Here is a 10,194-nt window from a genome sequence, read left to right as displayed (position 1 = left end):
AAACTGTATTAATAAAAATGTCAGCCAGCCTCACAAAAAAAAGCCCTCACACTGCTACATTGAAAAAAAATAAAAGATTATTAGCTGTGAGTTGTCTTCTCATAGAGCTGTAAGCTCTGCTGTCCTGCCCTTCTCCCACACTGGCAGCCTGAGAGCTGTGAGATGGAAGCTGAGACACTATGAGAGAACAAATGCAGCTGCAAATATTTGTAATGAGGCAAACGTCAATTCTGCTGATTTACTGTGGTGGCTCTGCTGTACTGTGTTACTTCTCATCTCACTGTAGAGCTCTATGTGATTATCAGAACAGACTGTCAGTCATTCCATGTCTCACACTGGTAATACCCGTTTCATAAAAAATAAGCTCTGGACGCAGATTCTCAGGGAGATCAGTGTCCGGCCCATCGATCTTAAAAATAACCTATTACCACGATTTTGTAATGTATTGACATGGCCATAATAGTGAAGAAACCTTTGGTGAAGAAATCCGCTATGTGGTTCTTGTTTAATCAGCTTTTGAAGTTTTCTACTAATCAGATTTCTCTGCACAAGGGCGGTACTGTGGGTAGGGTCTTCTCTTCTGGCTTCGGCCCCTCGGCCTGACTCTGGTGTTTCAATGACAGGTGACAAACAAAAGAATACAGCTCGGGAGAGACATGTCTGATAAATATTAGGTTTATGGTCCCATCAAAGAAAGGTCGCCTTGTCATGGCTAAGGGGCTCACATGAATTGGCCAATTTGTGCGCTAAGTAACTTCTCTTTTATAAGTATATTCTATATAGCAGTAATGCAGTTCAAATCTCATGTTCAGTGTTTGCAGATCTTAGTGCTTACAGAGGCTGCTGTATTCTCTTGTTTGTATATTATGCAGTCATAGCAGCTTGCACCTGTTCACAACGGCTTTATTTTGTCTGGAGGGGCTGGTGAGTTTTATGTTTTTTGTAATGACAGGTCACTGATTTTTCAAACAGAAGTGACCTGCCTCCTGTTTGAAATTCTGCGCACGCGCCGCTGTCATTAGCATGGACGGCATATATGCAGTCTGATTTCACAGCTGCTCTTGCGGTAATCAATAAAATGTTGCAGGAGGCGGCGCATGCGCAGAGCGAGATCTCGGCTCAATGACATCGTGCTGACAGGTTCTCTTTATCAGCTCATTTACATATCAGAAATACATATATTTCTCTGGAATCAGACATCGGATCTCAGTAATCAAGGTATCATTTTATTCAGCTTCCTATGACCTACATGCTGACAGATTCCCTTTAATTCCATTTGCCTGTTCCTCTAAACCAGTGTTTCCCAAACCCTGTCCTCACAGACCCCCAACACATCGTGTTTTCAAGATCTCCTTAGTATTGCACAGGTGAGAGAACCTGTGGCAGTTTCTGATGCCTTAATAATAATTCTATCACCTGGGCAATACTAAGGAAATCCTGAAAACATGACGTGTGGGGGGCCGTGAGGACTGGAGTTTGGGAAACCCTGATCTAAACCAAGGGGGGCACAACATCTACTGATCAGGGGCCACATTGTCATATTGCATGACTTCCAAGGGCTGCAATAAAACATAGAGGGCCCGTGCATTATTGCATTTCTGCCACGCTTTATTGGTGTGAATACCTCTTAATTTGTGACTTCTTGATTGATGTCAAATTCATCAAACGATTTGCACCTTTTGGCCACGGCCCCCACTATCAGTATTTGGTCAGTATTTTTTCTCAGGAGTGGGAGCCAAAACCAGGTGAGGAACAATCAGAGAAAAGGTATAATAGAAACAAGTCACCAATTCTGCATTTATCCCCCACTCCTGGTTTTGGCTCCCACTCCTGAGAAAAAATACTGACCGAATACTGACCAAATACTGATAGTGGGGTCGTGGCCTTTTAAAGTTTTAGGCTATGTGCCCACGTTGCATTTATGAAGCAGAAAATTTCTGCTGCATAAATGCAAGTCCTCTCCTGGAAAAATGCATGCGGAATTCCGCACGCGTTTATCGCGCATTTTTCGCGCGTTTATCACGCGTTTTCCACATGCGGAATTGCCTTGCGTTTTTTATGCATTGGACAAAGGCAATTCCGCTTGCGGAAACGCAAAATTAAATGACATGCTGCGGATTTTTGAACGCGGCATAAACGCTGCGGAAAAATCCACAGCATGTGCATAGAACTTGCGGAATCCCATTGGGGACCATGGGGTGCGGATATACATGCGTTTTTCAAGCGTTTACGCTGCGGAAATTCCGCAGCATATACGCTTGAAAAATGCTACGTGGGCACACAGCCTAAAGGAGCCAGCTATGACACACCGCGCTCTCCCATCCCTCCTCCTGAGCAGTGTAGAAGTCTTCAGCCCCCCTTACATGGAAACTCCTGTTTACAGCAGGTTGGGGGCTGCACACACCTTTGCTCCAGATGGACTGTCACAGCACAAGTGTGAACACAGCCTTACATACAAAAGTTTTGTTCTGACCTTTCCTTTTACATTTATACCGCAACCAAACTTACTATGAGTGTATGGCTGGGCGTGTCTGTCATTGTCAGTGTATACAGGTGTGTGTACATCTATGGTTTTGTAAATCAGTGTGTTACTGCTGTGAGTACAAACCGGAGGTGTGAACAGTAAACTGCAAATGAAGTGCCATGCACAGGTTAGGTGGTCAACAGTCACTGATAGCTTCAGCATTGTGTGCAGAACTACAAGTCCCAGCATGCCTCGCCGGCGCAGACTGCACATGTGCGGATTACGGCTGTAATGTTATGTAATGGGAGGTAGCAGGTGAGGCTTGGAGCGCGCTCACTGTCACAGCAATTCTCATTGGTTACACGGCCGGGATGGGCGGGGCCTGGTCTCCTGCTGTCACCTCTGCATAGCGGGAGCTTAGATAGCGCCTACTGATTGGCTGCGACGTTCTGATGACGTCAGTAGACCCAGGCAGCTGTCGCTCCTGTGACCTGACTGCGCAGTAGTTTGGCTTTAGGTCTGAGCAGTGAAGACGCGTGCACAGGACGGCCGCCAGGTGGGTGCAGACTGTGTGTACAGGGCCTCAATGACGGCCGCAGACTTACTGTGTGTGTACAGGGCCTCAATGACAGCTGCAGACTTACTGTGTGTGTGTACAGGGCCTCAATGACAGCCGCAGACTTACTGTGTGTGTACAGGGCCTCAATGACAGCTGCAGACTTACTGTGTGTGTGTACAGGGCCTCAATGACAGCCGCAGACTTACTGTGTGTGTACAGGGCCTCAATGACAGCTGCAGACTTACTGTGTGTGTACAGGGCTCTGCAATGACGGCCGCAGACTTATTGTGTGTGTACAGGGCGCTGCAATGACGGCTGCAGACTTACTGTGTGTGTACAGAGCTCTGCAATGACGGCCGCAGACTTATTGTGTGTGTACAGGGCGCTGCAATGACGGCTGCAGACTTACTGTGTGTGTACAGGGCTCTGCAATGACGGCCGCAGACTTACTGTGTGTGTACAGGGCGCTGCAATGACGGCCGCAGACTTACTGTGTGTGTACAGGGCGCTGCAATGACGGCTGCAGACTTACTGTGTGTGTATAATGCGCTGCAATGACGGCTGCAGACTTACTGTGTGTGTGTACAGGGCTCTGCAATGACGGCCGCAGACTTATTGTGTGTGTAGAGGGCGCTGCAATGACGGCCGCAGACTTACTGTGTGTGTACAGGGCGCTGCAATGACGGCTGCAGACTTACTGTGTGTGTACAGGGCGCTGCAATGACGGCCGCAGACTTACTGTGTGTGTGTACAGGGCTCTGCAATGACGGCCGCAGACTTATTGTGTGTGTACAGGGCGCTGCAATGACGGCTGCAGACTTACTGTGTGTGTACAGGGCGCTGCAATGACGGCCGCAGACTTACTGTGTGTGTACAGAGCTCTGCAATGACGGCCGCAGACTTATTGTGTGTGTACAGGGCGCTGCAATGACGGCTGCAGACTTACTGTGTGTGTACAGGGCTCTGCAATGACGGCTGCAGACTTACTGTGTGTGTACAGGGCTCTGCAATGACGGCTGCAGACTTATTGTGTGTGTACAGGGCGCTGCAATGACGGCTGCAGACTTACTGTGTGTGTACAGAGCTCTGCAATGACGGCCGCAGACTTATTGTGTGTGTACAGGGCGCTGCAATGACGGCTGCAGACTTACTGTGTGTGTACAGGGCTCTGCAATGACGGCTGCAGACTTACTGTGTGTGTACAGGGCTCTGCAATGACGGCTGCAGACTTACTGTGTGTGTACAGGGCTCTGCAATGACGGCTGCAGACTTACTGTTTGTGTAGAGGGCGCTGCAATGACGGCTGCAGACTTACTGTGTGTGTACAGGGCGCTGCAATGACGGCCGCAGACTTACTGTGTGTGTGTACAGGGCTCTGCAATGACGGCTGCAGACTTACTGTGTGTGTACAGGGCTCTGCAATGACGGCTGCAGACTTACTGTGTGTGTACAGAGCTCTGCAATGACGGCCGCAGACTTATTGTGTGTGTACAGGGCGCTGCAATGACGGCTGCAGACTTACTGTGTGTGTACAGGGCTCTGCAATGACGGCTGCAGACTTACTGTGTGTGTACAGGGCTCTGCAATGACGGCTGCAGACTTACTTTGTGTGTACAGGGCTCTGCAATGACGGCTGCAGACTTACTGTGTGTGTACAGGGCTCTGCAATGACGGCTGCAGACTTACTGTGTGTGTAGAGGGCGCTGCAATGACGGCTGCAGACTTACTGTGTGTGTACAGGGCGCTGCAATGACGGCCGCAGACTTACTGTGTGTGTGTACAGGGCTCTGCAATGACGGCTGCAGACTTACTGTGTGTGTACAGGGCTCTGCAATGACGGCTGCAGACTTACTGTGTGTGTACAGGGCTCTGCAATGACGGCTGCAGACTTACTGTGTGTGTAGAGGGCGCTGCAATGACGGCTGCAGACTTACTGTGTGTGTACAGGGCGCTGCAATGACGGCCGCAGACTTACTGTGTGTGTAGAGGGCTCTGCAATGACGGCTGCAGACTTACTGTGTGTGTAGAGGGCGCTGCAATGACGGCTGCAGACTTAGTGTGTGTGTAGAGGGCGCTGCAATGACGGCGGCAGACTTACTGTGTGTGTAGAGGGCTCTGCAATGACAGCTGCAGACTTACTGTGTGTGTAGAGGGCTCTGCAATGACGGCTGCAGACTTACTGTGTGTGTATAATGCGCTGCAATGACGGCTGCAGACTTACTGTGTGTGTAGAGGGCTCTGCAATGACGGCCGCAGACTTACTGTGTGTGTACAGGGCTCTGCAATGACGGCCGCAGACTTATTGTGTGTGTACAGGGCGCTGCAATGACGGCTGCAGACTTACTCTGTGTGTGTACAGGGCGCTGCAATGACGGCTGCAGACTTACTCTGTGTGTGTACAGGGCGCTGCAATGACGGCTGCAGACTTACTGTGTGTGTACAGGGCGCTGCAATGACGGCCGCAGACTTACTGTGTGTGTGTACAGGGCTCTGCAATGACGGCCGCAGACTTATTGTGTGTGTACAGGGCGCTGCAATGACGGCTGCAGACTTACTGTGTGTGTACAGAGCTCTGCAATGACGGCCGCAGACTTACTGTGTGTGTACAGGGCGCTGCAATGACGGCTGCAGACTTACTGTGTGTGTACAGGGCGCTGCAATGACGGCCGCAGACTTACTGTGTGTGTAGAGGGCGCTGCAATGACGGCTGCAGACTTACTGTGTGTGTATAATGCGCTGCAATGACGGCTGCAGACTTACTGTGTGTGTAGAGGGCTCTGCAATGATGGCTGCAGACTTACTGTGTGTGTAGAGGGCGCTGCAATGACGGCGGCAGACTTACTGTGTGTGTAGAGGGCTCTGCAATGATGGCTGCAGACTTACTGTGTGTGTAGAGGGCGCTGCAATGACGGCGGCAGACTTACTGTGTGTGTACAGGGCTCTGCAATGATGGCTGCAGACTTACTGTGTGTGTAGAGGGCGCTGCAATGACGGCGGCAGACTTACTGTGTGTGTAGAGGGCTCTGCAATGACGGCTGCAGACTTACTGTGTGTGTATAATGCGCTGCAATGACGGCTGCAGACTTACTGTGTGTGTAGAGGGCTCTGCAATGACGGCTGCAGACTTACTGTGTGTGTATAATGCGCTGCAATGACGGCTGCAGACTTACTGTGTGTGTAGAGGGCGCTGCAATGACGGCTGCAGACTTACTGTGTGTGTAGAGGGCGCTGCAATGACGGCTGCAGACTTACTGTGTGTGTAGAGGGCTCTGCAATGACGGCTGCAGACTTACTGTGTGTGTAGAGGGCGCTGCAATGACGGCTGCAGACTTACTGTGTGTGTAGAGGGCGCTGCAATGACGGCTGCAGACTTACTGTGTGTGTATAATGCGCTGCAATGACGGCTGCAGACTTACTGTGTGTGTACAGGGCTCTGCAATGACGGCTGCAGACTTACTGTGTGTGTAGAGGGCGCTGCAATGACGGCTGCAGACTTACTGTGTGTGCACAGGGCTCTGCAATGACGGCTGCAGACTTACTGTGTGTGTAGAGGGCGCTGCAATGACGGCTGCAGACTTACTGTGTGTGTACAGGGCTCTGCAATGACGGCCGCAGACTTACTGTGTGTGTGTACAGGGCTCTGCAATGACGGCTGCAGACTTACTGTGTGTGTACAGGGCGCTGCAATGACGGCTGCAGACTTACTGTGTGTGTACAGGGCGCTGCAATGACGGCGCAGACTTACTGTGTGTGTACAGGGCTCTGCAATGACGGCTGCAGACTTACTGTGTGTGTACAGGGCGCTGCAATGACGGCTGCAGACTTACTGTGTGTGTAGAGGGCGCTGCAATGACGGCGCAGACTTACTGTGTGTGTACAGGGCGCTGCAATGACGGCTGCAGACTTACTGTGTGTGTACAGGGCTCTGCAATGACGGCTGCAACTTACTGTTTGTGTAGAGGGCGCTGCAATGACGACTGCAGACTTACTGTGTGTGTAGAGGGCGCTGCAATGACGGCCGCAGACTTACTGTGTGTGTACAGGGCTCTGCAATGACGGCCGCAGACTTACTGTGTGTGTACAGGGCTCTGCAATGACGGCTGCAGACTTACTGTGTGTGTAGAGGGCTCTGCAATGACGGCTGCAGACTTACTGTGTGTGTAGAGGGCGCTGCAATGACGGCTGCAGACTTACTGTGTGTGTAGAGGGCGCTGCAATGACGGCAGCAGACTTACTGTGTGTGTAGAGGGCTCTGCAATGACAGCTGCAGACTTACTGTGTGTGTAGAGGGCTCTGCAATGACGGCTGCAGACTTACTGTGTGTGTATAATGCGCTGCAATGACGGCTGCAGACTTACTGTGTGTGTACAGGGCTCTGCAATGACGGCTGCAGACTTACTGTGTGTGTAGAGGGCGCTGCAATGACGGCTGCAGACTTACTGTGTGTGTACAGGGCTCTGCAGTGACGGCCGCAGACTTACTGTGTGTGTGTACAGGGCTCTGCAATGACGGCTGCAGACTTACTGTGTGTGTAGAGGGCGCTGCAATGACGGCTGCAGACTTACTGTGTGTGTACAGGGCGCTGCAATGACGGCTGCAGACTTACTGTGTGTGTACAGGGCGCTGCAATGACGGCTGCAGACTTACTGTGTGTGTACAGGGCGCTGCAATGACGGCTGCAGACTTACTGTGTGTGTACAGGGCGCTGCAATGACGGCTGCAGACTTACTGTGTGTGTACAGGGCTCTGCAATGACGGCTGCAGACTTACTGTGTGTGTACAGGGCTCTGCAATGACTGCTGCAGACTTACTGCGTGTGTAGAGGGCGCTGCAATGACGGCTGCAGACTTACTGTGTGTGTACAGGGCGCTGCAATGACGGCCGCAGACTTACTGTGTGTGTGTACAGGGCGCTGCAATGACGGCTGCAGACTTACTATGTGTGTACAGGGCTCTGCAATGACGGCCGCAGACTTACTGTGTGTGTAGAGGGCTCTGCAATGACGGCTGCAGACTTACTGTGTGTGTAGAGGGCGCTGCAATGACGGCTGCAGACTTACTGTGTGTGTACAGGGCGCTGCAATGACGGCTGCAGACTTACTGTGTGTGTACAGGGCGCTGCAATGACAGCTGCAGACTTACTGTGTGTGTACAGGGCGCTGCAATGACGGCTGCAGACTTACTGTGTGTGTACAGGGCGCTGCAATGACGGCTGCAGACTTACTGTGTGTGTACAGGGCTCTGCAATGACGGCTGCAGACTTACTGTGTGTGTACAGGGCTCTGCAATGACTGCTGCAGACTTACTGTGTGTGTAGAGGGCGCTGCAATGACGGCTGCAGACTTACTGTGTGTGTACAGGGCGCTGCAATGACGGCTGCAGACTTACTGTGTGTGTGTACAGGGCTCTGCAATGACGGCCGCAGACTTATTGTGTGTGTACAGGGCGCTGCAATGACGGCTGCAGACTTACTGTGTGTGTACAGGGCGCTGCAATGACGGCTGCAGACTTACTGTTTGTGTACAGGGCGCTGCAATGACGGCCGCAGACTTACTGTGTGTGTACAGGGCTCTGCAATGACTGCCGCAGACTTACTGTGTGTGTACAGGGCGCTGCAATGACGGCCGCAGACTTACTGTGTGTGTACAGGGCGCTGCAATGACGGCCGCAGACTTACTGTGTGTGTACAGGGCGCTGCAATGACGGCCGCAGACTTACTGTGTGTGTACAGGGCTCTGCAGTGACGGCTGCAGACTTACTGTGTGTGTGTATAATGCGCTGCAATTACGGCTGCAGACTTACTGTGTGTGTACAGGACGCTGCAATGACGGCTGCAGACTTACTCTGTGTGTGTACAGGGCTCTGCAATGACGGCCGCAGACTTACTGTGTGTGTACAGGGCTCTTCAATGACGGCTGCAGACTTACTGTGTGTGTACAGGGCTCTGCAATGACTGCTGCAGACTTACTGTGTGTGTACAGGGCGCTGCAATGACGGCTGCAGACTTTCTGTGTGTGTGTACAGGGCTCTGCAATGACGGCCGCAGACTTACTGTGTGTGTACAGGGCGCTGCAATGACGGCTGCAGACTTACTGTGTGTGTACAGGGCTCTTCAATGACGGCTGCAGACTTACTGTGTGTGTGTACAGGGCGCTGCAATGACGGCCGCAGACTTACTGTGTGTGTACAGGGCTCTGCAATGACGGCCGCAGACTTACTGTGTGTGTACAGGGCTCTGGAATGACGGCCGCAGACTTACTGTGTTTGTACAGGGCTCTGGAATGACGGCCGCAGACTTAGTGTGTGTGTACAGGGCGCTGCAATGACGGCTGCAGACTTACTCTGTGTGTGTACAGGGCTCTGCAATGACGGCCGCAGACTTACTGTGTGTGTACAGGGCTCTTCAATGACGGCTGCAGACTTACTGTGTGTGTACAGGGCGCTGCAATGACGGCTGCAGACTTACTGTGTGTGTGTACAGGGCTCTGCAATGACGGCTGCAGACTTACTGTGTGTGTACAAGGCTCTGCAATGACGGCTGCAGACTTACTGTGTGTGTACAAGGCTCTGCAATGATGACTGCAGACTTACTGTGTGTGTGTACAGGGCTCTGCAGTGACGGCTGCAGACTTACTGTGTGTGTACAGGGCTCTGCAATGACGGCTGCAGACTTATTGTGTGTGTACAGGGCTCTGCAATGACGGCTGCAGACTTACTGTGTGTGTACAGGGCTCTGCAATGACGGCTGCAGACTTACTGTGTGTGTACAAAGCGCTGCAATGACGGCTGCAGACTTACTGTGTGTGTACAGGGCGCTGCAATGACGGCTGCAGACTTAATTTGTGTGTACAGGGCTCAGCAATGACGGCTGCAGACTTACTGTGTGTGTGTATAATGCGCTGCAATTACGGCTGCAGACTTACTGTGTGTGTGTACAGGGCTCTGCAATGACGGCTGCAGACTTATTGTGTGTGTACAGGGCGCTGCAATGACGGCTGCAGACTTACTGTGTGTGTACAGGGCGCTGCAATGACGGCTGCAGACTTACTGTGTGTGTACAGGGCGCTGCAATGACGGCCGCAGACTTACTGTGTGTGTACAGGGCTCTGCAATGACGGCCGCAGACTTACTGTGTGTGTACAGGGCGCTGCAATGACGGCCGAAGACTTACT

General features: G+C 51.9%; 1 protein-coding gene across 1 annotated transcript in view; it reads left to right on the top strand.

The window, feature by feature from the left end:
* Positions 1-2,864: 2,864 nt before the first annotated feature.
* The window catches only part of HIGD1C (HIG1 hypoxia inducible domain family member 1C), a 38,691-nt gene continuing 31,361 nt past the window's right edge, over positions 2,865-10,194 (top strand). Inside the window, exon 1 of the mRNA XM_073663254.1 lies at positions 2,865-3,020. The gene's annotated coding sequence lies outside the window, so the exon portion shown is untranslated. The remainder of the gene's footprint in view (positions 3,021-10,194) is intronic.

The sequence above is a fragment of the Phyllobates terribilis genome, unplaced genomic scaffold (genome assembly GCF_046119375.1).
Source record: "Phyllobates terribilis strain yellow unplaced genomic scaffold, ASM4611937v1 Scaffold_2__4_contigs__length_985480577, whole genome shotgun sequence".
Classification (NCBI taxonomy): Eukaryota; Metazoa; Chordata; class Amphibia; order Anura; family Dendrobatidae; genus Phyllobates; species Phyllobates terribilis.
The sequence above is the reverse complement of the archived record's forward strand: the minus strand, read 5'-3'. Positions and strand labels throughout refer to the sequence as shown.